The sequence below is a fragment of the Podarcis muralis genome, chromosome 14, assembly GCF_964188315.1.
Source record: "Podarcis muralis chromosome 14, rPodMur119.hap1.1, whole genome shotgun sequence".
Taxonomy (NCBI): domain Eukaryota; kingdom Metazoa; phylum Chordata; class Lepidosauria; order Squamata; family Lacertidae; genus Podarcis; species Podarcis muralis.
The window spans coordinates 38,607,792-38,633,513 of NC_135668.1; the positions used below are offsets into that span (position 1 = coordinate 38,607,792).

General features: G+C 41.2%; 1 protein-coding gene across 12 annotated transcripts in view; it reads left to right on the forward strand.

Moving 5' to 3' along the window:
- Window positions 1–25,722, forward strand: part of LOC114584278 (ankyrin repeat and fibronectin type-III domain-containing protein 1-like) — a 348,268-nt gene that overhangs the window by 242,677 nt on the left and 79,869 nt on the right. Inside the window, exon 1 of one of the 12 annotated variants that reach the window (XM_028705992.2) lies at window positions 16,013–16,318. The exons of 10 other annotated variants lie outside the window; for them this stretch is intronic. The gene's annotated coding sequence lies outside the window, so the exon portion shown is untranslated. Of the gene's footprint in view, window positions 1–16,012; window positions 16,319–25,722 lie in introns of those variants that run through there. One more of the 12 variants, XM_028705991.2, reaches the window with a different exon arrangement.

Here is a 25,722-nt window from a genome sequence, read left to right on the forward strand (position 1 = left end):
GTGGCCAAGGTGTTTGAACCCTTGCTCCTCTTGGCTGATAAAAATTAGCAGGGAGGGGACAGCTGGCTGCGCCAAGGAGGTGATTAATTCCTCATTGTGATAGAGGGTTGTCCCTCCTGCCTACTTGAAGGAGTCAGTGGTAAACACACTTCTTAAGAAATTTCCCCAGGATTTGATAAAACTAAGTAATTACCAGCCAGTTGCTGATCTCTTCTTGGGTAAGATTCTGGAGTAGGTAGACACAGACCAGATCCAAGCACTCTTGGAGGAAACTGTTTTTCTAGATCCATTTCAGTTGGAATTTAAGCCCTGTTTTTGACCAGAAACTGCTTGGGTTTCCCTGTGTAATGGCCTCTGTCTGGATAGAGACAGAGGAAATGTGTCTTTGTTAATTTTCCTCGACCTCCCAGCAGCTTTCAATACCACTTACCTTCTGGAGTGGCTGTCTGAGTTAGTTGGCCGTTTCCACAGGGTGATACTTGGGGAGTGCTCTTTGGCCCTATGGAGCCTTCAGTGTGGGGTCCTCAGGGTTTGATTTTATCCTCCATGCTGTTTAACCTCTACCTGAAACCTCTAACTGGGTTCATCCGGAGTTTGTGAGTACCTGGTCAGCAATATGCTGATGACACACAGCTATGCTTCTCCTTTACATCTGCAGGTGAGGCAGTGGATATGCTGGACTAATGTCTTCGCTTAGTTATAGACTGGATGAGAGCCAATAAACTGAAGCTCAATCCAGATAACACTGAGGTACTGTTAGTGGGTGGTTCCCTAGACTGAAGGTGCAGGTACATAGTTTGGGAGTACTTCTGGATCCATTGCTTTTGCTTGAGGCTCAGGTGGCATGGAGTGCCTTCAGCTGGTGGCCCAGCTATGCCCCTATCTGGACAGGGATATGCTCTGGTAACCTCTAGGTTACTGAAATATATGGGGCTGCCTCTGAAGATTGGTGTAGAATTCAGTGGCCAGGTTGTTCACAGGGGCAAGATTATATAATATAACACCAATACTGGCACAAATGCACTGGCTGCTAATTAATTTCTGGGCCCAATTCAAAGTACTGCTTTAGACTAATAAAGCCTTAAATGGCCCAGGGCTGCAATAACTCAAGGATCACCTCTCCTCATATGCATCAACCCAGAACCTGCAATCATCATGTGAGGCCCTTTTTTTGTGTGCTTCCCCCATGACAGGCCCAGAGGGTGGCAACAGAAGAATGGGCTTTTTTCTTTCTTTCGTGGCTTCCCATTTGTGGAATGCTCTCCCCAGGGAGGCTCAATTGGTCCCTTCATTACACATATTTAGGTGCCAGGCAAAAACATTTGTCTTCTCCCAAGCCATTGGCTAATTAAACAATCAATGGCCTTTTAAATTGGGGGGGGGGGGCGTTATTCAAGGGGTTGTTTCTATGTTGTGTATTTTTACATTTTTATATTGTAAACCACCCTCTAATCCTCAGATAAAGGGCAGTACAGCAATTTACTTAATAATAGTAATAATAATAATTGGAAATGTATAGTGAATTAGTGGGTTTGCACTGTTAAATCCTATGTACAAGAAGACTGAAATTCCCCTTAAGTAGAATAGGTTCTCCACACATTTTTTCAGGCTTGAAAAAACTTCCCAGAAAATCAAGAAAAAAGAGTGGGAGCTTGTAACTCCCTCCCTCTCTTCCATGAAGGCTCTTCTCTAGATGCCTCTTGTGACCTAGACGCCAGGGAGCTTGCCTCTCAATTGGCTGCAGAAACATGCTCAGCATCCCAGTTTTTGAGCTTTCATGTGGGAGCCAATAGTCACACAGCGCTCATCCAGAAACTATCATTATCTGCCCCTTGCTTTTCTCGGTTTCTTTCAACTACAGCTCCCAGGATGCCTGAAGATATGCAGACATCCGAAGACAGTGGTTTCCTATAAACTTTTGGGGTTTCATGCTTTACAGGCAGGAATGTTTTTATTGCATCACAAATCCCCTTCTAGTCTCTCTACCTCTATGGCATTCCTTAGCCGTGGAAAGAAAACAGAGGTTCAAGCTATGGACATAATGAAGAAGAGAGGATGGGATGCTGAATGAATGCCACACACAGGCAGTTGTTCTTTGGGGTCAAGGATTTCTCTCCCCTCCTTCCCTTCTTATCCTGAGGGTGCCTGGTGCCTTTCATAATAGGGCTTTCACATTTGGCAGAGTTCTGGAAACCCAACATTTCTCTTACTGGAGAGAAGAACATATTTCAGTAAGCTGCATTTTCCTTTTGGTTACCTTCTCAGTGGACTTCAGAAACTGTTGTAATAGTACAAACATCATTTAAATTTGCAGTTACAAAAAAACAAACAAAAAGCCAACCCCCGCACACATTGTCTAAAGGAACTTCAAGAGAGGACACATGGAGCTGGCTCGCATAGCAGAGATATTTTTGCTCATTTCGAATCCTTAGAGGAATGAAATTTCTGGCAAACTTTTTAGCACTCATTTGAAGTTGAAACATAAGGAGGGAGTGAAAATGGCCTCCATGTTTCACTGATTCTTATGTATTATAGCAGTTTTTATAATAGCTCAATGTGTACATTTGAACACATCATTTAAAACAGCAGTAGCCTACTGCTACTCCATTTTGAGCAGTACAATATTTTGCTTCTGTAATCACAAGTCCACTGCAACAAGGATTAAGCTTCTGCTCTCTTATGTTCCTTGGCATGTAGAAAGGGCACCCAACTGTTTTTTGCCCAAGAGGGCAGGAGTAATTACACTTGACTTCCAAACTGGCCGCACTGTCTGTCCAAGCGTTACAGAGTAAACTGCAATAAAGTACTGCTGGGTCTCCCACTATTAATTTAATACTAAAATATTGTCCTTCAAGTCAAAACCTTACAATGATAGGGCATATCCACCAGACGTTTTAGCAGTAAGCGAGTGGTAAATTCCAGCATGAATTAATTTACTTCTGCTATGCTACCAGCTTTTCCTGAAAGCCAGTGTAGAAATTAGGGAAATCTCAAGTGTAGTAGCTGATTTGGCATGCTCTTTAGTATATACAGTCCACCTATGTGACTGTGCATTAACTCCTTACTCTGACACATTCCTACTACCAATCAGCCACACCAATTATAACACTGAATTCCATTGAAAGGCCAACAGAAAGTGACTGTGTCTTATTCCAGGATTGTGGGTACTGGACCATACTCACTGGAGTTTACAACCAAATATATTTTTTAAGTATAGAAAGGAGTTAGGTGGATGTCTTGCTTATTTTTGTTCTTTGATTAAATTGTGAAACTCTACTTAATTATACTACATTGTAGTGAATGCCCAAGATCTTAGCCATCAGTTTTATCAAAGACATGAAACAATTTGTTACATTGGAACTGGACTGGTTTATGTTTTACTGTTTGTTCTTGGTGGGAAAAGATCTAAATCTAAAGCTGTTATTGCAAAGATTTTACAAACAGTGACTATTTTTAAAAGGACCTGTGCACAAGAGCACTACCTCGTTCTGCAGTTTTCAGAAACTGTTTTTCAGAAGCATTTCTGCCTCTGACCATGAAGACAGAACATAACCATCATGACTAGTATTAATCTAATTACTTACTTATTCATGCTATTAAATTTATATACTGTACCACCCTTCATCCAAACATCACAGGGTGGTTTGCAACATAAAGCACAAAAAACCAACATAACAACAACACAAAATATAATACACCCTCTTACAGCCTTCTCCATGAATTTGTCCAATCCTCTTTTAAATCCATTTAAGTTTGTGGCCATCACTGCCTCCTTTGGCAGTGTGTTCCATTGTTTAACTTATACATGAAGTACTTTCTTTTATCTGTCCTCAATCTTCCAACTATCAGCTTCATTAGATTGAGCTTCACAAGTTCTAGTGTTATGAGAGAGGGGGGAAACCTTTTACCTATCATCATCATCATCATCATTATTAAATTTGGATACTACTCTTCATCCATAGATGTCAGGGTGGTTCACAACATAAAAATACAAGGTAAAAACACAAAATTCATAATAAAAACCAAACAATAAGCACCCTTCCCCACCCCCTCCCACAAACACATCTAAAAGGATATAGATGTTAGTCAAGCAGAGGCCAAAGGCCTGGCTGAAGAGGAACGTTTTTGCCTAGTGCCTAAAGATATATAATAAAGACACCAAGAAAACCTCCCTGGGGAAAGCATTTCACAAGCAGGGAGCTGCAGTAAAGGCCTGTTAAAACAACATTACATATAGTTTTATAAAAACAAAAGGTGTGAGAGGAAGTGTGAGTATGAACCCATGAGTTGGATAGTTTAATGGGACATACTTCTCTGTATGGCTTGTCAAAAGGATTTGTAGTTTATTGGATAATTTGTCATATCCAGTTCTCAGTATGTTTACTTTTCTTGCTAAGGTAGTTATGACTTTGCCCATTTGGCTGGGTTGTTGCACCTGGCAGGAAACCTCCACAGTGGGAACCATGTTGCACACCTGTCTTGGTTGGAGTAGTAACTCAGATATCTTACTAGACTGCTCTCGCCCCGCAGCTGAGCAAGCCCCAGCATCCCTGCAGCTCACATGCGAGTGTGAGGGACCTTGCAGCTTCTTTGCACAGCTCAGCTGGGGGTGGGAAGGTTCCATATCTACAGCTCATGCGCAAAGCATCAGGGCTCACTCAGCTAGAAGGCAGGAGCAGTTTAAAGACTCGGAGGGAGGAACAAGCTGTCTTGGCTCAGCAATACAGCTTGCTCCTTCCTCTGTGGTATGAGGGACAGAGCAATGGTGGCCTTACCCGGCAGTATATAGCAGGTGAAACTGCTGCTCCTCCTGAGTCCCTCTGCTACAGGTGACCCGATGTTGAATGCGGCGCTGGTAGCAGAGGGACTTAGGAGCAACCTCAGTTTCACCTGCAATATACCCCCACATAAAGTCACCATTGTGATCTGCACCTCATGCTGATCCTGGATGATGTATTGATACATCGCCCAGGTCTACCCATGAGCAAAAACAGTAACATCCAGTATGATCATTACCTTTCCATGACATCATAACTCAAAAGAGCCTCATCATGCTTATATAGGAAATAAAGAATTGGGGAAAGCATGGAACAAGTCTGACAGTGCTCTGAACTTGTTGCATGTGTGGTGTATTCTCAATTGGTTTCTTTTGCTTTTCTTATCAGGGTAAGTAGCACCTTTCTTCCCTGTTCTGTCTCAATCCTTAGTTCACCCCATCTGTCCTTGTGTAAGAGGCCCTTCAAATTAGTCCCACTACCTTTCCACACAGCCCCGTCCCATTCAAGGTTTCATTGTGTGCTGAATTATCAGATTTCCAGCTTTTTCAGTATGCTTGTCTCTTCTCTCATTCTTTTGTTTTATACATTATGCACAAGCAAGCACATGTTTCCTGGCACCTGCCTGGAATTCCAGATAGTGACTGATTATATCAGGCAGTGTGGTCCACTAAAGGATCTTGATGCACATCCAAAGAGGAAAACCATTGAGACTCTGTGGCTAAATCTGTGTAACCACATCACTGCTTTCCTGAACTTGGAAAATGTTGGCTGAGTTGCAGCCCAGAATAACAAAAGTTTTCCATTCCTGACAGGATCTTTGGAGGCTTGGCCTCCAAAACCAAGAACAGGCTCCAGTGCAAGTACTGGGCTCAGACTAAACAATAGAATAACTCCCCTAAAAAGATTGGAAATGTTTTAAGGCATGTGTTCTACCGCAGGTTAGATTTTAGAGACATCCAGCATGACAACTTCAGGATCTCAACCAGTAGAGCTGATGAAATCAGAGGACTAGGAAGGGTAGTGACACTGTAAGTTGGGGACAGAGATAATCAGTGGAGCTGTGTGTGGGCTCTGGCCTGTAACAGGAAACTTGCTGGAGATGAGCTCTGAGTAACTAGATGATTTAATGACTAGCTGGTTTCACAGTGTTAGTCTCCAACACTGTGATGTTTGCTTACCAAGATTTTCCCACTGCATTTATGTATTGCATAGACAGGACACAAGAAACTAAAGCAGGGGTGCCAACTTCAATAAAATATTATGGTGGGGGGAGGTAAGCTTCGCCCCACATGACATGGCACATGCACACCATTTGAATGGCAATACCCATCAACTTGGGGGGGGGGGTGGGACAGCCTAGGAGTTGGCTCCTATGAACTAAGGCCACAGTCACTCTATATATGTAAGGACTTTGACATAGTTTAAACAATTATGGCTTCCCCCAAATAATTCTGGGAGCTGTAGTTTGTTAAGGTGGTGAGAACTGTTAGGAGACCCCTTCCACCCCCTCAGACGTCCAATTTCCAGAGTGGTTTAACAATCAATCCCTCTTCTCTGTGAGAATTGTAGCTCTGTGAAGGGGAATAGGGTGTCCTAACAAATCTCAGAATGCTTAACAAACTACAGCTCCCAGAATTATTTGGGGGAAGCCATGCCAGTTTAAATTGGTGTCATAGTGCTTAAAATGTGTGGTGTGAATGTGACCTAAGTCCCATGTAATGCTCACTTTAGTGTTAAGGTTGTTCTAGAATACTTGCATTTCTTTATATGGCACTTCCAGTCTCTTCTAATTTGATCAAACAGTTATTCTAAGTTGTCGGACAGATCAGCAGAATTAGCATTTTCAATGCATGTGAAGATCTAAAGATTTTGTTGGAAGGATATGTTGGGGAAACCATATGTTGTATCTGGATGATTTGCTCTGAAAAAAAACATTTAGATCAGTGTATGCTGAGGAAAAGCCAGGGGTGTCCATGCCACCACACACACACACATCAAGGACCCCACCCCTTCAAAAAAAAAAAAAAAATCAGCCTGAGGTAACTGTTCTATTATGTCTGTCATATTTTTTAGTTTTGGTAAAATAGATTGTAAATTGCCTTGAATGCATTGGCAGAAAGGCAGTGTATAAATAAGAAAACTGTATTTTAATTTATTTTAATTTTAAAAGCCAATAAAATAGGTTAAGGGGTCAACCAAATGTATCCTGGGAGAATTTACTATATAAACATGCAGGGTTAAATTAAACTCAGAGCATACTCAGAGCAGATCCATTGAAGTCATGTCCGTTGATTTCAAGGGTCTGTTCTGAGTATGACTTAGATATTGGGTGGTGAGCCCGTCCCCCTCCAGATGTCATCAGACCCCAACACCCATCAGCCCTAGCTAGCATGGCCAATGGTCAGGGATGATGGGAATTGTAGTCCAGCAGCATCTGGAGGGCCACAGGTCCCGCCCCCCCCGACTTAGATGGATTTAATCCATAATCTCTGTTTCATGTATTTGTTGTCTTCCCTTATCAGCTTAGTATTTTTCTGATTTTGACAATGTGTATTGTAACAGCAAGGCCTGTTTATTACAATTCCTTGAGTATAGTGTTCTCAATATTGGGTCTAACTGCAAGTATAACTCTGACACATAACCATTTTGCAACAAAATGCTATGTGCAATAGAATCTCCATTATACAGAATGGAATAATTAAGTATTCCTTCTCTGACTGTCCTCTATAGGATGTTGTATGTGTTTCAATCACTTAGTATAAATTAATTAAAGTAATCCAGACATGACGCAGAAATGCTGCTTACAAATATTTTTAAAATAAAAACAATAGTTATTCCGTGTTCCTCAGTACATTGTTGATTCTGGAACTCAAATTCCAGCGTTATAAACATGCGAGTGACAGATAATGACTTACAAAATACATCATTCAGTAATTAATGAAATATATGAGCAAATTCTTTATTAGCTTTGCTTTTTTAACTTTGCCACTGATTTCAAAAGGGACCCACATCATCTGGCAGAATATTGATCTTCCTGGTATGTTGTTCAATCTCTCTCTAGCTGCTGTTTATAGGGGGAAATGATGCTGCCAAGGGGGTGGGGTTGTAAGAGCAGTGATCTTCAGAAAAATGCCTAACAAGGCCAAAAGTCTGAACTACAATTATTCTTTTTCTAAAGTTCAGTGCATTATGTCCAGCCCAGTCGTTCCTGGCTCACATTTGCATGAACTCTAGCATACACAATGGAAGCAGCATACGTTGTGCATTCCGGGGAGATGGGGAATGGAGCTAAATCATTAGGACTCTTTGGAGTTGCCAGTTATTCAGTTGGTTCCAGGTTTCTTGCTATAGCAGCTAACAGGCTCACTATCCTTTCTCGTTGCTTCTTATGTTTCTTGAGAAACAGGGTCTTGACAACAGACTATATATTCTTCAACAGAATAGGCATGTTAATTGAGAAAATGTACCAAGTGGAAAATTTACACCAACAGGCACTGTTTTCTACTTCTCTTATCTTTATTTGGCTGCTCTGTGCTCTCCATATATGAGAGTTCTACATAATTTTTATTTCTATAATTTAATTTATATTTCCTAGTGCATACCACTCTTCTTTCAGCCAAGTTGTTGCATTCTGTAACCCACATCATCCTGCATTTCATCCAGTATCGATCATCTTGGACCCCTATGATCAATAGGTGGGGCCTTGTTGATGACACTGCCGTTGGGGCTGCCTGGTTAGGGTTGATCTGTCACATGGTCTTTTTAGTGGCAGTTCCTTGTTTGTGGACTGCCCTCTCTAGTGAGATGTGTCTGCCTCCCTCAGTACTGATTTTCAGGAGAAATGTAAAATCATTCTCATTTACCAAGACGTTGTGGCTGAAAGACACAGAGTTGCTATTTCCTAGCAACTCTTGAGATTTTTATTGGTTTATTAAAAAAATGTTTCTATCATTTTAGTGTTTGCTGTCCTGGGCTCCTTTGGGAGGAAGGGTGGGGTATATAAATCTTCTTCTTCTTCTTCTTCTTCTTCTTCTTCTTCTTCTTCTTCTTCTTCTTCTTCTTCTTCTTAACAACAACAACAACAACGGTAATTTATGTTTACAACAACAGCAGTGATTTATGTTTCAAACAATGACAACAGTGATTTATGTGTCAAAGCAAGAATAAGTTTCATTATTGTGTTTCTCAAGCATTGTACAAAATCCTGGGCCAAAGTACAGATCCAAAGTCTGTTCCTACCTTAGTGTTAATGTTTCAAGTTGTGTCTCCTAGGTTAGATCTACTCATGCAGTGCAATGATTCTGTGGTGGTGCAGTCTTGAGCTGGTAGAATGAACTATACTGCTTCAGTCTGCATGTAGGGAAATTTCTCTTTCCATATGTATATACCATTTGTGTGTTTAACACACTGTAAAAGTTGTTTGAGTGTTAAAACAACAACCACCTCAGAGCAGTTTACAAAAAGAATAAAACAATGAAACTATTGGTAAAAGCTGTTAAAAACAATTTTTAAAGCATTTAGAAACAATAAAAATGAGCAATAAGCTAAAAAGCTGCTTACAACACATGTCAGCTTTCAACTATTTTACTTGCTTTGTTTACCCATGTCCTGAGATAACCACCAGAGGTGCTTCTCTGTGTTCTCCTGCAGGCAGAAATAAGGTGGGTAGTCACAAGAGAAATAACCTTAGCAATTTGGACAAATAGGGCAGCAAAAAGATGGCAAAAAGTTTGGTGCTCAGGTACCTTCTGGCAGAGTCCAGGTGGTAAACAGTGGTCCAGCAAAATAGCTCCCACTTGTGTGCAATTGGCTCATGTGTGGCCACATATACATGCAGCACCAGGAAATAATTAAATAATTTAGTTCATACCAGGAAATTGAGGAAGAGAGCTGGAGAATCTTCATAGCTCTTGAAGAGACCCTCTCAGGAGCTCAAAGAGAACTTCAGTGAGGGCGGAGAAGAGACTGGAGGCGCAGGGCGCTTTGTTTAGGCTGCTCAACCTCCCCGCCTAACAGCTGGTGCATGCTGTAGCACAGAAGCAGCAGCTGCTTTTCCATACATCCTCCAGCCTCCAGCCAGCCCCAGAGCTTCAGTTTTAGATGTGGATATTTTTAGACACAGTATTTTGGTCTGGACTGGAGGGAGAGTGGCAGAAAGGGCATTTAAAAGGTGTTAAGAAGGTGCTCCCCGCTTACATGATTTTCACTTATGTGCGTGGGGCGCCGGAACGTAACCCCTGCGTGAGTGGGGAGCCGTCTGTAATTCAGGAAATGCTAGTATTCTACTTCTTTCCTATTTTTTAGCATTCAGTGTTGTTAAAGGTGTTATATTTTTCAACCTGGCACCATGGGCTATATCTTGATGTTTACTGCTATTTTCCAATTATCAGCGAGAGAAACCTTTGTAAAAGGTTGTCTTCATAGAGCTGTTTGGTTAGCTTTCTGTTAAATGGGTAGATACAAACATATTTCCTCAACAATGAGAAAACGGAGCTGGCAACAACACAATAGTAGCTTACAGTCAGTCCCACGACATTCCTCTGTTTCTCTGAAATGTGCAAACCTTTAAACATTCCAGAGTGTTCTAGACAGCAGTGGGTACAACTCATCTGATCTCAGATAAAATTTAAAAAATGAACAGGAATACTTATATTCACATCACAAATTTCTGTCTTGTTTGTTTTCCAAGGCTGTCCCCATTTTAAAAGCCAATTTAACTGCAACATGATGTTTGGGTTGCTTTTTTCTGGTGTCAGAATGACAATCTGCCATTGTTTCCTACAACTATAATAAATATTACATATATTGATTAAAAAAACTCTCATATATTTTTGTTTGCAAAATTTTGTTCCAAAACCATCAGAAATTATGATGATTACAGTGGTGCCTCGCAAGACGAAATTAATTCGTTCCGCGAGTTTTGTCGTCTTGCGATTTTTTTCGTCTTGCAAAGCACGGTGTCGGGAAAGTTTTGGAAAAGCTTCAAAAATCACCAAAGTCTTCAAAAACCTCAAAAAAGGCTACCACACCGCGTGCTATGAGTTGCTCCTCGAAGTCAAATCGCAACTGTATTAACGGTGTTAAGAAAAAGGAAACAAACTTGCAAGACGTTTCCGTCTTGCGAAGCAAGCCCATAGGGAAAATCGTCTTGCGAAGCAGCTCAAAAAACAAAAAACCCTTTCGTCTTGCGGGTTTTCTGTCTTGCGAGGCATTCGTCTTGCGAGGTACCACTGTACTTTTGCACTACAAAACTAGCTAGAACTTTGGGGCTGGCTTCAGGTTGAACTGTTTTTTGTTTTTTAAGTGTAGCTTGCTTTGGAAGCCAATTTCCTATCCTTTTTTTGCATTTAACTTGCTTTGCATGTTTAAGGTCACAAGTTTCAATTCTCAGCACTTAAGGAACCAAAAGATGAGACATGAGAAAGACCTCTCTGCCTAAGTCCTTGTAAAGCTGTCATTGTGTCAGAGCAGACACAATTAACAAGAGCCTGATTTAGTAGAAGACATCATATTTTCACATATCAAAGTCGAATTTCCCCCTTGGTTAAAGCCAGCTTGCCAGTAAGTCTCAAGAACTGCTCCAATACCTTTGTTAGGTTCCCCATGAAGGTAACCCACAGCAACCTACCCCCCTTGGCTCTGCTTTAGGATTCTGTGCCTGTGCTTAAAAATAGACCATATCCACAGGGCTGTTAATTGTAACTCTCTGTTAAAAGAGTAATTTTGCTGATAGGTAGGGCTGGACCTTGGGACTGAAGTCCACAGCTCCTCAAATGACTAGCTAGAGAGTGGTAGAAAATATGTGCAGGGGCAAAAATGCCCAGTATCAGTGCCTAGCCAATGGGCCTGATGCTGATCATCACTGTATTCTTTATTCCTTATTATCCAGGGGCCAGGCACCCAGGCATATACACCGTTACAGATGCTCAGCTCATTTTATTATTTACTCTTTAAAAAAAAACATTTTCTACGTAAAAACGGTGCTTATTTCAAAATACAGTAAATGTGTTTACCATCAGGGCAGAGTCCATTCAAAGTGATTTTTAAATGAGTTTAAGGGAATTTAAAATGTGAAAAAGTAAAAACCAGGACACCCCAAAAATGCCCCCCAAAGTGATTTTTCGTTTGACTTGCCTAAGATCCAGGACAAAGTGCCACCTTTTGGAAATTCCCCATGGATATCAATTCCGCCTTTGAAATCCCAATAATATCTGGGAAAATCTGGATGTATTGCAGCCCTATTTGTTCCTTTTAAAATTGGGATTAGCAAGCATTTTTGTCCTCTTTGCATGAGGAATATAGAAGCAGTTGTAAAACATAGTATTTGGATGGTGGAGAAGAGAAATACATGCCCATAAGTCCAGTAAGTTCACAGTTTAAAATTACCTGGCTACACCAGGTGCAGTACCTGTGTGTATTCTTGCAACATCTAACTCCTGCTGTTTCTGGAACGCTGAAGGGGTGTCTGCATTGCAGTGTATTCTAGTTATACATTATGATGTTTTGATTCACGTTGTCCACAGTGAATTTTCCATATATCTTCAAATATATTTCCCATCTCTAATCCAGGGACACGGGTGGCGCTGTGGTCTGAACCACTGAGCCTCTTGGGCTTGCCAATCAGAAGGTCGGCAGTTTGAATCTGTGTGACGGGGTGAGCTCCCATTGCTCTGCTCAAGCTCCAGCCAATTTATCAGTTCAAAAGCATACTAGTGCAAGTGGATAAATAGGTACCGCTGTGGCGGGAAGGTAAATGCGTTTCCATGCACTTTGGCTTCCGCCACACTGTTCTGTTTCACCAGAAGTAGTTCAGAAGCGATTTAGTCATGCTGGCCACATAACCCGGAAAGCTGTCTGTGGACAAACACGGGCTACCTCCCTGAAAAGCGAGATAAGTGCTGCACCCCATAGTTGCCTTTGACTGGACTTAACCATCCAGGGGTCCTTTACCTTTACATTTTTAGCCAATCTCAAATTAGGGTTGGTGCTGATATTTGCAAAAATTGAAATAGAACTGTGAAGCTTAAACAACATTCTCTTCCAAAATGCACTCTTTCAAGTTCACCCCATACGCAGAACAATCCTCCCTGCTACACACAGATAAGCCAACACAAATTTTGGCTCAAAACCTGATTGATCCAGCATCTTGTACATTTATCCTCAGTATTCTCTGCACTAGACCAATTTCTGCCATTCTTTTTGTGAAAATGAAATTTATGTTTCTGGTGGAGGATCTGCAGAAGAAGCTGATGCTACTACTATTTTACACTTACTGTTTTTGCTGCTTCCTACTTCTCTAAGGAGCTTTCAGGATGGGCCCATCACATTGGCTATGCATGTTGGCAGAAAACTTTAGTATGCTAAGTATTTGGTAATGCACGGTGACTTCTCCATCGCTCTCAGTCACAGTTTCATCAGAACTTCTTTCAGATGCCAAGTATTTAAAGTGAAGGTAGTATATTGGTTAAGATTGTCATCTGGGGGTGATCAAATATAATCTCAGCTGTAAATTCTCTAAGTGTTATTACTTAGACAAGTCACTGTCTATCAAGTCCTATGCACATAACATAACTGTGTCTAATGAGCATCCATATGGGAGAGAGGAGAAAACATACTAATGCTGTAGTTGGGTCCTGCATTGCATTATGATAATTAGATAACTTCCAAGTCCCCTTCCAACTCTCTGATTCTGTGTTATAGATTCCTAAAACCACTGATTTATAGCATAGTGAATGCATTGGTGTAGATACAGTTTAATCTCAATTTGTCATGCTATATGGCAAGCATTACAATGCAATGAATAGAGACATGTGCAAGCAGATCTGAAGGCAGGGAAGTGCTGTCTGAGCTCAACATAAATTGTAAGGATCAGATTTGTTTGATGTAAGTATGCACTAGTGCCACAGGTGCACAGTAGAAATAAAAGCACATGGCTTGCGGGCCTATCCACAGTGAGCCTGCAAGTATCCGGGGGAGGGGGACCGACCCATGGAGTCTAGCAATAGAGATTCAAAGAGGCCAAAGAACTGTAGGGTCAAACACATGTGCCAAATACTTTTGGAGAGAGTTAACAAGTATGGGTGTTTCTATACATAAAACCTCTGAGCCAAAGTAAGTGAGCTAGAGTGCTTGATCTTAGAGGAAAGCATAGATATAGTGGGTGGAACAGAAGCTTGAGGGAATGGAGAAAACCAGTGGGAGGCAGTTCTCTCTGGATACATACTCTATAGGAAGGACACAGAAGGTTATAAGGGAAGTGTTATGGCTCCATACATCAAAGAGGAAATAGAGCTCAACAAGTTAGAAATCCCAAATGGGGCAGAATTACTTTGGCTTGTGTCTACAGTGTAATTTAGTACTGGGGACTTACTATCACCCCTCCCTGACCAAAACACCCACGGTGATAACGAGATTGAAAATGGGTGATATTGACATGAACAATGAAATCAAGGTGGCATCCAAAGAAAGAAGTGTGGTAGTAATGGGTGATTTCAATTGTCCTCATATAGACAAGGTCAATGCATCCAGTTCGAACAAACAGGTAATGTTTCTAGATACACCATGTCTCACTGAAGCAGAACCAACATGGCTTCTACAAGGGAAAATCCCATCTCACTAAGAGTTCTCTGAGAGTGTCAACAAGCATATAAAAAGGGGTTATCACAGTCAACACTTGTACCTAGACTTTCAAAAACCTGGAAATATCCCCCCACCCCACCTCCAGGCAGAGCATTTCCTACCGGCAGTGGCAGCCATGGAGAGGCAATGGTATCAGAAGCCAGGATGGCTTTTGTAATTCCAGGACTTGTTCTTGGAAAACCAGGACACTTGGAGGGTATATAATACAGGCACCCCACTTACACATGATTGACTCTCGCGTGGCCACGTATATACACGGTGCTGGGAAATAAATAGATATATTCAAAACAGGAAATTACAGGAGATAGTTGGAGAGTCCTCGTGACTCACAAGGAGAACCTCCCAGGAGCCCAAAGAGTGGGTAGAGGTAATTCCAAAGAGACCGGAGGTAGAGCAGGGCTTTGTTTAGGCTGCTCAGCCTCTCCACCTAACAGCTGATGCATGTGGTAGCACAGCAGCAGCAGCAGCAGCAGCAGCAGCAGCAGCAGCAGCAGCAGCAGCAGCAGCAGCAGCCACTTTTCTGTGCATGCTCCAGCCAGCCCATGAACTTCAATTCTAGTTGTGAATATTTTTAGATACAATATTTTTGGTCTGGATTGGAGAGAGAGTGGGAGAAAGAGAGCAGCAGAGGGGGGTGTTTAAAAGGTGTTTAGAAAGTGTTCCTCCTTTACACAATTTTTGCTTATGGGGGGGGGGCATAATGTAACCCACACATAAATGGGTGGGTGGAAAGACACTTAAAATCGTATGTAGTTTATTACCTCAGTTTTCTACCAACTTTTCCCACTTGTAAAATCTATGAGCCAATGATTAGTAACTAGTCTTCATAGCTAGGAAAATGTTAAGAAACTGAATAGCTTCAAGTTATCTCTAGTGATAATGGGTTATAGCCATGTTACCCAGTAAGCTGGTCCACATATGGTCCACCAAGTCTCTTTAGTTGGCCCATGTTGCCCTCTCTGTGTCTCCCTCCCAACACATGTCCCCTCCCCTCATTGTTTCTCACAGTTGCACAACAAAATATAGAAGCTGAGACTAGGGCACTGGTGTGCAGGACCTGCAAATGAGTGAGACAGTTTACACTCCCAGTACATCACATCAGGGAATGGGATTGATTTAGTTGATAATTTAAGCAAAACTGGATTGTAGCTTCATTTGAATGATATTGTAATTTCGTTGTCCCCGAGAGGGGGCAATGACAATAAAGATATTATTATTATTATTATTATTATTATTATTATTATTATTATTTTGAAATTGTTTGAGAAGTTAAGATGTAGCTGCTTTTACCTTACAAACCCATCCTGAAATGATGAAGTATGGGTTGCTGTTGACTCTACAACTCCCTGCTGCCTCTTTCTCTCACCACCACCACCCTCTTTTTTAAAATCCCTGTACAATGACTTGTTATGTAAAACACCAGTGTGTGTGTGTGTGTGTGTGTGTGAGAGAGAGAGAGAGAGAGAGAGAGAGAGAGAGATTCTTTAGTGTTGGAATCTGAGTCACATGGGGCTGTTTTATTCCCCCCTCTGCTAATCTCGTTTCTATAGAAACAAGATTGGGGGGGAAACGACAAGCGGAGAAAGAAGAGAGAGAGAGAGAGAGAGAGAGAGAGAGGAGAATTAAGGTGATGGGAGAGGAAAATATGGGTGGCAAATGAAGAGGAAGGTCTTGTTTTGGTGGGTGGGGTTGAAATGTAGCCAGAATAGGCTGTTAGGGAAAACTGGCAGCCCCTGAGTGGGAATTTTGGCCAGCAGTAGTTCAGTTTAGGTTATTGTCTATGATGGAACGTGTGCATGTGTGCATCTTGGAGAGAAGGTGTTTCAAAATATTTCCTGAAGTGAATTCATCATCCTGAGCAGGAGGCATCAGATAAAGAACAAGCCCCAAGTATTTAGCAGGTGAGTGAGGAAGCAGCAGTACCAGTGGGGGACCTAGGGAGGAAAGCTAAAGTGACACCCATTCTAGCCATATTTTTGGCACTCTTTCCTAACTGATGGCGCAGCCAGCTGGCAAGGGGTCTCATTCCCCAGGATGTTGATTGGTTGATTCTCTTTCCCACCCCACTTCCAACCCACCAAAGCTCTGAGCACGTTAGCTTAGGGATGCGGGACAGAATATTGTGATTAACCTGCAGTTTGCCTTACTACTTAGATATGTGCATGTATGATGCCACTCCTGGCCATCCAGTTGTGTGACAGGGTTCTAGCTTAGATAAATTTACCTTGTGTTTGTTTCTTGATAGGTTGATTTGAAGGGGGGATAGCATCTTTGCATTCAGTTAACTAATTTCCTGTACAAATCCTGAAGAATTTCAATTCACCCACCCAAAAGGCTTCTGATCCATATGACTGTGTTTCAGCAACTTGATATTATTGCCTGCATCCATCTATGTCAGGCGTAACCAATGTGATGCACTCCAGATGATGTTGGGCTACAACTCCCTCATTCCTGACTATTAGCCATGTTGACTGAAGCTGTTTGGAGTTGCAGTCCAACAACATCTGGAGAGCACCACAATGGCTACTCCTGATTCACATCTACAAGCCATGGTAAGCAAGGTTCCACTGGGCTGGTGATGAATGCAGTCAGCAGCACCCTCAGCAATTTGTCTCTTAGTATTACTGTCATGTAGATTGCTAAGTGCTTTAGATAGAGGTGTATGTGCTGTAGGTACCCCTCATGCCTAAAAAGGACTATATTTTTTGAGTACAGGCAGTAGAGAGGTCCTTCAGAATTTGCTTGTTGCATGTGCACTTCTCAAAACTCCTTTATAAGTACATAAGCCCACCCTTGGGACTTATAGTCTACTCTAAGAATTACATTCATGCATCCTGATTCTTCCAGTTTTCATTGCATAAGCACATTGCAACTCCAGAGCTGTAGTGTTATGTGCAGAACGATGTCCATGTATAAGTATATGACAGTGGCTTGCTTTGTGCATCTTTTACATACAGATGACTTAAGCTTACATGTAATAATGGCAAAGATGAATGCATAACTTCATGGGCTAGTTGCTGTGTGTCACCTTCCTGACACATAGCCTTTTTTTAGCCGATTCATGATTTATAGAGCAGCCTAAAGATAGACCCTGGTATGTCATCTGTAGGATTTTTAATGTGTTCTTTCACCAGAGGAATGTGTTCAATTAGTGTGATTTTATTGTGAGTTTTGTGACTTTGGATTCCTTAGCTTTTTTGTAATAAAAGGGGTTATCAGTCCTTACAGCGGTTTTCATTGTGTGATGGATTTACGTGTTGTATAACTTTGGAAGTGAAGCGGTACCAAGGTAGTAACTTAAATATAATGTACATATAAAAATTCCTGGAGTGGGAATATGGGAAGACACTGGCTTGTGGTTCCTTGGTGTTTGGGAATAACAACTCTGATTTCTTAGAGTGGAAGATTTCATTTTCCATTTGTGATACTCACTTCAGCTGGATAAAACTACAGGGTTCTCTGAAATAATAAATCTCTGTTCATCCTCATAAAATCAAAAGTGTTATAACTCTGGATATGAGAGATCATTTCCATTGCCTTCTACATATATAAATTAGGAGAATATTAGGGCCTATATGTTGTCTTATTTTGAGAGATGAGCAAGTGGAAAAATAAATGCAGCATGATGGACCAGCCCTTGCTAGTACTAAGACAATATGATTTTTAGGTATGTTTGGTTAGACAGAGATTGCATGCTGCTCCATAATAATGCATGCCCTAATTCAGAAGTGATATTCTGAAGCACAGCCTTCTTGGTTGTGGTGCCTTGGCTCCTTTTACTTTTTAAGGTGTTATAGAAAAGCTGCTTTATTTTCTTTTGCTCCAAGTGAAACCTAGTTTTCTTAAAATAAAATTTCCAAACTGCCACTGAATTTATTCTAAAGCAAAATTTTAGGTCAATTAGGAGAATTCTGCTCAGGTGAAACAGTAATTACAAAGAAAGCTGAAGATAACTTTACTGAAATTAAGAAAATTTATCAGGGCTTCATATGTCTTTACTAATAGTTAGCTAGGGTAGGTGATGGTTGTTTTGACCCTGGGAAATGCAAAAATCATTATATATTGGTTTGATTTCTGAGGATAGGGTTTTCACATTACACAAGATTCTTACTTCAGGCTGAATGAAAAGGGAACTAATTCTCAGCTGAACTTCCTTCCTGAAAGAAGAGTCCTTTAAAAATGTTAATGCTTATAATGGCATACCTGCAAAAAAGGTGTGCCTGCATAGCTGCTACCTGAGCATGCACTGTACATCCATGGCAATATTTTGATGTATCTCAGGAGGACATTTCTGCCTAGGACTGGCTGTGCTCACAAGTAGTTAGGAAGCTTGACAAACTCGTTACATTTGACCTCATCAACCAACTTGTAGCACATTGTTCTAAAGTATTTCGTGCGTTTGTTTTGCTGAAAGGGTGTATCAGATACACACGAATGTTCCTTAAGAGATAACAATGCTACTTTCCCCATTTGGTAGAGGCACATAACTGAACGTTTGTTCCAGAGCAACTTTTAAGTCAGCCAGTTACCGGTACCTGAATTCAGGGCTTGTGTACACTTTGATTCTGTGGGAGCACAGAAAAGCTGCACAATGTGGAACTGATTGTAGAATTTGGCTTTCTGAAAGTTAGGCTTTTGTTTTAAAGCAGTGTGGGGCTTTCTAGTCCTTAAGGTTTGCTTCAGAATGCATGAGCAATGCATGGTGAAATGTCAGAAGCTGGAGGAACTACTGAACGATATTTCCAGTGGCCAGGAGTGTAAATTCACTGCCTTGTATTGCCCCTTTCTGCTATCTGTGACTCGCAGAAGCAGAATAAATAATCTGAAGCAAGTGAAATGTCAGTTACAGTGTAAGGTTACTGAAACTATACAAAACTCTCTGTAAATAAATGGCCACACCTTACTAACAGGCCCTCCTCGGTATAATTTTAAAGGTAGAAAGGCATGGTTTGAATGCACATGATGTAGCTGAGCTAAGGAGATCTGTGTTTTATGTATTTTTTATCGATTCAGTCCTTAAAAATTCTATATCATTCTTCCTCCCAAAGGAGTCCAGGGTAGCACACAATAAAACAGCCCAAGAATACACATTTTTCAAAACAAAACAAAACAAAATTAGGAAAAACAAGCTGAGCTTGAACCCTGGCAAGATGGAGGCATTGTGCGTGAGAAGCTGTCTTGTCTGAGAAATTGGTCTCCTCCTGAATGAACAAGTTTGTAGTCTGAGGGTACTTCTAGATTCAGCTGTCACTGAAGGTTCGGGTAGTGAGAACATTTTAACAACTATGACTGGTTTGACAGCTATGGCCATTCCTGGATAGGGGGAGCCTTGTCACAACAGTTGAGACACTGGTTGCTTCAAGACTGGAATACTGCAATGCTCTCTATGTGGGGCTTCCTTCGTGCTTGAACTAGAAGCTGCAGATAGTGCAGAATGCTGCAGCATGATTGCTGACAGGAGTGAGGCCTTGTCAGCATAACACCTGCGCTTAGAGATCTGCACTGGTTGTTGATTTGCTACCAGGCCAGGTTCAGGGTGTTACTATTAGCATATAAAGCACTTACCAACTTGAGACTCGTGTACCTCTGAGATCATCTTACCCCACATGTGCCCACTCAACCGCTTCCATTGGCAGAATTGGCACTACTAGAGGTGCCACATAATACACGTTTTGCATTTGTATGAACCCAGTAATTTAGTGTGACAGCACCTACACTTTGGAACTCCTTGCCTATTGATATAAAGCAGGCACCGTCACTGTACTCTTCTCGCCTCCTAAAAACATTCATGTTTTGATAAACCTACCCAGATGAAAATTGAGGTAATTTTTATCTGTTTTAGTATTTTAATTTGTACATGCTTCTAAGTATTGGCATAACTTTTTCTTGATTTTATTGTTTTACCTTTTTGAAATCTGCTTTGAGGTTTTTAACAATCAAGCAGTGTACCATTTTTAAAGAAATAAATAATAAAACAAAAACAATTAAATATTCTCATAGGTAATAAGTTTAAGGTTACTAGGGACAGTATATTTCAGCGATCAAATGCCTGGGTGAATAGGAATGTTTTAAAATTCATTCTGAATGTTAACAAAGGGGGAGAGAAGCACATGTTGCCGGGAAGGGTATTCCATAAATAGGGAACTGCCATCAAAAAGGACTTGTGCAGCACCAAGGGCTTATCCAGACTTCTGGTTATCCCTCTGCTTTCCCCCAGGGAAACCGGATCTTTGCCAGTGAATTGGAGCAAATGTGGATTGGGTTTTCCATGGATTATTGTTTGCTCTGACTCAGCACTAAAGAGTGGGTTTTCCTAGGGAAAGTGGCAGGACAAATAGAAAACCACTCAGACCTCAGCCTAGAAAGCAATGGCAAGCTGAAAACCTGCTTGGACCCATGCTTTCTAGGCATGAGACAAGTGGAAATATGGATGAGCACCAACTGTGCAGCGCCCAGTGGCAGTACCAACACATGGTCCCATCAGGATACCCCACTCACCAATCTAGGAATTGCATTTTGGCCTAACTGCAACTTTTAGACTGTCTTCAGGTGCAGCCCCATGTAGAGCACATTGTAGCAGTCTGTGCTGGAGGTCACTGGTGCATGATATTGTAAGTTTCTGCAAATTCTCTGTACACTGTTTTCAGTTCCATGGAAGAAAGGCAGCAGTAAAATAAATATGTAAAGGATCACAGAATCACAAAATTGTAACTGGCAAGGGACCCACTTAAAAGGTATCTAGTCCATAACTTGTGCTCTTAATTAAAAGCCAGTATTCCAAAGCTCCTGAAACAACCAAGTGAATGCTGTTTGCCAAAATGTCTTGCTATTAAAAGATGTACCTTGTGGTGCTAAGTGCTAAGGCTAGGTGAAATTCCCCACCCAACCCCCACACTTGTTTGGCTCAGCATTACTAAATATGTATCTTTAGTAAGCTCTGTTTAAATCAGTGCAACTTACTTCCACAATGTAAATATTATAACATCAGGGTAGTTTTGTGGAACTATGAATAACTAGTGTTTCGAAGTTGGCATAACACTGGTACGAAGATGTTTCTTTGTCTCTATATCCTATTTTTCTGTTCACAAATAAAGGTTTGAAGAATACTTGGAACAAAGGAAATTGACTTCTTTTTAAATGGAGAGTAACTACTTTTTGGCTTTCATCTAACTCTGGTTTACTTCATCATTTTGACTGCTTTGCTTACACATTTCCTGTTATAAGGATGTACTAGTGTAGTGGTACCTTGGTTCTTGAACAGAATCCATTTCAGAAGCCCGTTCGGCTTCTGAAATGTTCGAAAACCGAGGGGCTGCTTCCCATTGGTTGCACTCAGCAGAAGCCATGTCGCACGTTTGGGTTCCAAAAAATGTTTGAATACAGAAGCATTTACTTTTTTTAGTGCTCAAAAACCGAAACGTACAATAGCGGAGGCGTTCGGGAACCAAGGTACCACTGTACTTTATTAACCCTTGACCTTAGGAAGGACTGATATCAGTCTGCTTCAGTTTGATTTGCTCCTAAAGAAGAGCAAATATTTGGGAGCATGTTGAGCATCTTTACCTTGGGCAGTCTTGCCACAGAAACCTATGCAAAGCTACATAAGAATTTATACCAGGTGAGATTTTTTGCTTATCTTATCCACTGTTGTCTACTCTAATTGGCAACTGATCTCCACATTCTCAGGCAAAAGGACTTTCCTATCAACTACTACTTCATCTGTTTCATTGGAGATACCATGGATTGAAACTGGGACCTACTGCATGTAGAACACATACACATGCTGCACCACTGAGCTATGTTACCTCCTCTTTCTGTATGAAGCTGCACAATACCAGGGCAGACAGTCCACCTGTCCCAGCACTGTTTACTCTTACAGCAGTTTTCTAGGGTCTCACACCATAGGTCTTTTGCATCCCAACCCTTTTAAATGGAGTCTAGGGATTTGGTTTGCATTTAACGGTGACTCTATCAAATTACACACTTTCCAAAACAATATGAGAAATGAAACCCAGCTACCTCTTTGAAATTTGCACTAATCTGAATTTTCCAATGAAGTTATCCAACCAAATGGTTACAAAAAAATACATTTGCAGGTGTAGTGAAACTGTGTGGAGCAGCAGGTGGTGCATAACAACAAAAGCCACAAATTTGGGCATGGATCCCTTAATCACCCAGCCTACTGGGTGATCTGTTGTTAGCTGACAGATGGGGATTGGCTGATGTTGGGGTCCCCCATGGCATGAACCACTTCTTGTGGTACCCATTAGGCCAGTAATAGAGGGCTCTGTGGCCTGTTAGCCTGACTAGGTTTCTGGATAGAAAGTGCTGCCCAGCAGAATCCTTTAAGTGGAACCTCCTATTGGATGGGGCTGGGTGCCCCTTCCTCGTAAGGATCCAGCCAGAAGCTCCAATATGCCATCCTCCAGGGAGCCCAGTGCAGCTGCTGATTGGCTCCCTGAAGTCTCCGTGTCCTTTGGCCTCCTACACAGCTGCAAAGCACACAAAGCATTTCACAGCTGTGCAGGAGACCTAAGATGCCAATTGCTCCTCTCTCCCCTGCTGCACCAGGCCACAAAATGGGCTTCCCTGATAAATTGGGGAATGTAAGAATGTTGGGGGAAAATATGTATAAAAATAAATATATATTTGGTGAAATTGCTTGCAAATATGTGTACATTATTCAAAAGGTGTACAAAAATGTGTTTATTCGGAAAAATTGGCACTAAATTGTAGGTTATTTTTTATGAGGGGTTTTTTTTATAAAAATTGCAGGTTGCTGCAGAATTGTGGAGAATTGAATTTAAGGCTAGCAAAATGAGAAACTAAGAGAATAGATTGACATATCTTTGCATCCCTAATTGAGACACCAGATTTGAACCTGGAACTTACTGCATTCCCAGCACGTGCTCTATCACAGACATATGAACCATCCTCATTGACATTACAATATAACAAACTAATAATAATATCCTTCGCCCTTATTTTTAGAAATAATTCCCACCCCCTGCTCAGCATACTAAGTGTTCTCCAGGGCATTGTTAAGAAGGACGCAGCTGTAAGCTGTGATGTGAGGAGCCACTTTCATATGGAAAGGAACAAAAATATTGTGTGTGTAGAAAAGACTGGTTGGTTTTTATAATGCATTGTTTTTCACACTATGTTTTCACTATTGCAGGTGCTGTACATTGTTAATTCAGTACAAGTTTTCTAAAGAAATCACATAAACAGTAGGCTGCACAGCCAGCATTAACTGAGCAAACTAGACACAAATTGCTTTTAAATTACAATTGGCTTTAAAGTCCATCCTGTATTGGACCCCTTCAGGAAAAAACAAACAAACTAGTACTAAACCAACTGCATGATGACTGCAGAAATCTGCTTACTGTACTTTGAATCCTTACTTGAACACCCTGTGTGTGTTTCTGAGTGATGATAAATTCCAGAATTTTGACTTATGATATAGGATCATAGTTTGTAGGGGTCTAACTGCAAAATCAGCAAATACAAACATTAAGCAAATAAATAAACTGAATAGCAGATGAGGAAAAGATGTGGGTATCCCATTCATCCTGGATGCACTATTATTACACTTCACAATATATAAACTAGAATCTCTTTGCAGTGTAAATGATCTGTATTATCACATATCTACATGCTGTTAATTCCATGTTAAGCCCTTGAAAGACAAAGACACATCTAAAGCCTCTTTATAAGAAGCCATGTTATTTGTTCTTGAAAGTTACTGCTTCCTATTAGGATTAGGACCTTGAAGGATATTCTCTGTAGGAATATCCTTGAAGTAAAGACTTACTCTACAGAAACCTAAATATGCTCTCTACTGCAGACCCAACAGTGAGTTTGTTGCTGAAATAAACTCCCATACATCTCAAGAGTCTCAATCCTTGTATCCTAGAGAGGAGAGCCCCCAACAGTGGCAGACTTCGGGCTTTAAAATTTCAGCGGCATCCTGTGCAATACCAAAATTCAGCACACACACCCCACCTCTCTCCTTCTGTTGTTCATCACTGTTGCAATACCCCCTGCAGTGCCCTCTTGGTGCCCAGTGCAGGTGAGCCAGTAGGATCCCCCCCCAAGTCCACCTAGATAGCTCAGTTGGTTAGAGTAAGGTGTTGATAACCTTCACAAATTATTGGAGAGCCAGCAGAGGAAAACTGGGTTTCTCCATTTTGCCAGAAAAGCTGATCAAGAAGTGTATATTGAGTGCCACGTAAGAAAATAGTACATTTGTCCTTGATAACTGTGATAAGTTCATCTGCTTGGTAATAAAGTAAAATTATTATTATTACTGAATATGCTCACTAATTTGTGGGATCTGTGTTTAAATATTGGTTACTTAAGTAAGTCTTGAATTAGACTGAGCTCACTGCTGTACATTCTACTAGATTTCAGCAAGCACCACTTTTGTATTCACAAGCACAGATAAAAAATTTGAACAGAGGAATAACTTCTATAAGAGCCATTTCTGTGGCCCAAGGCATAAAGGACAGAATGACCATAGAAAATAATAATTCTATGTTCCTCGGAGGTATAGCAAAATTCTGCTTGTGGATGTCATTGTCTTGGATGGAGTTGTTCTTGTTCATTATTGCATTGACTCTGAACTCATCAGAACCAGGAAGCAGTGACCATAAAGAATAACAACTTGCCATGCAATCAGTGGTAGCATGGTTTACCAGTGCCCAGGGCACACGGTGTGCTGGGAAGATGTGGTGCGGAGGGTGAATGGAGCTCACTGTACCAGCCCAGCCCTTGCTGCCGCTGCTGGAGCAACCCTCTACCAGAATCAAGTGAGGCTGTGCTGCGCCTCCTGCCTGCCCATGCAGAGGGGATCCCAGCTGGCTAACAGGGCACTTGGTGGATGACTCCCCCAACACCAGACAAAACTGCTTTTTTTGTATTCAAGATTGTTAGTAAATTTAGATATGGCATTCATTTGTTAGAGGCAGACCAAGTCAGGCCCAGTGACTGTGGTGTCAGTGGTCCAAGTGAAACATAACTCTTATATAACCATATATTCTCTGTTCAACCGCAGATTTCTTTGGCTTGCACTAGATCCAAAGACAGCAGATACGGAGGAGACAAACAGACCAGCATCACTGTTTTTTCTCATTAACTCACTTTTCAGTGCAAACACAAAATAATCAAGCAGCACCTGATGTGCCATAGACTTTGGAGAGGCCGAGGAGCAGATTTGGAGCTAATAATGAATAGTGTATATGCATGGCAAGCTACTTAATGAGCTATGCTTTACTTCCAGATTAAGGTCACTAGTGTCACTAGC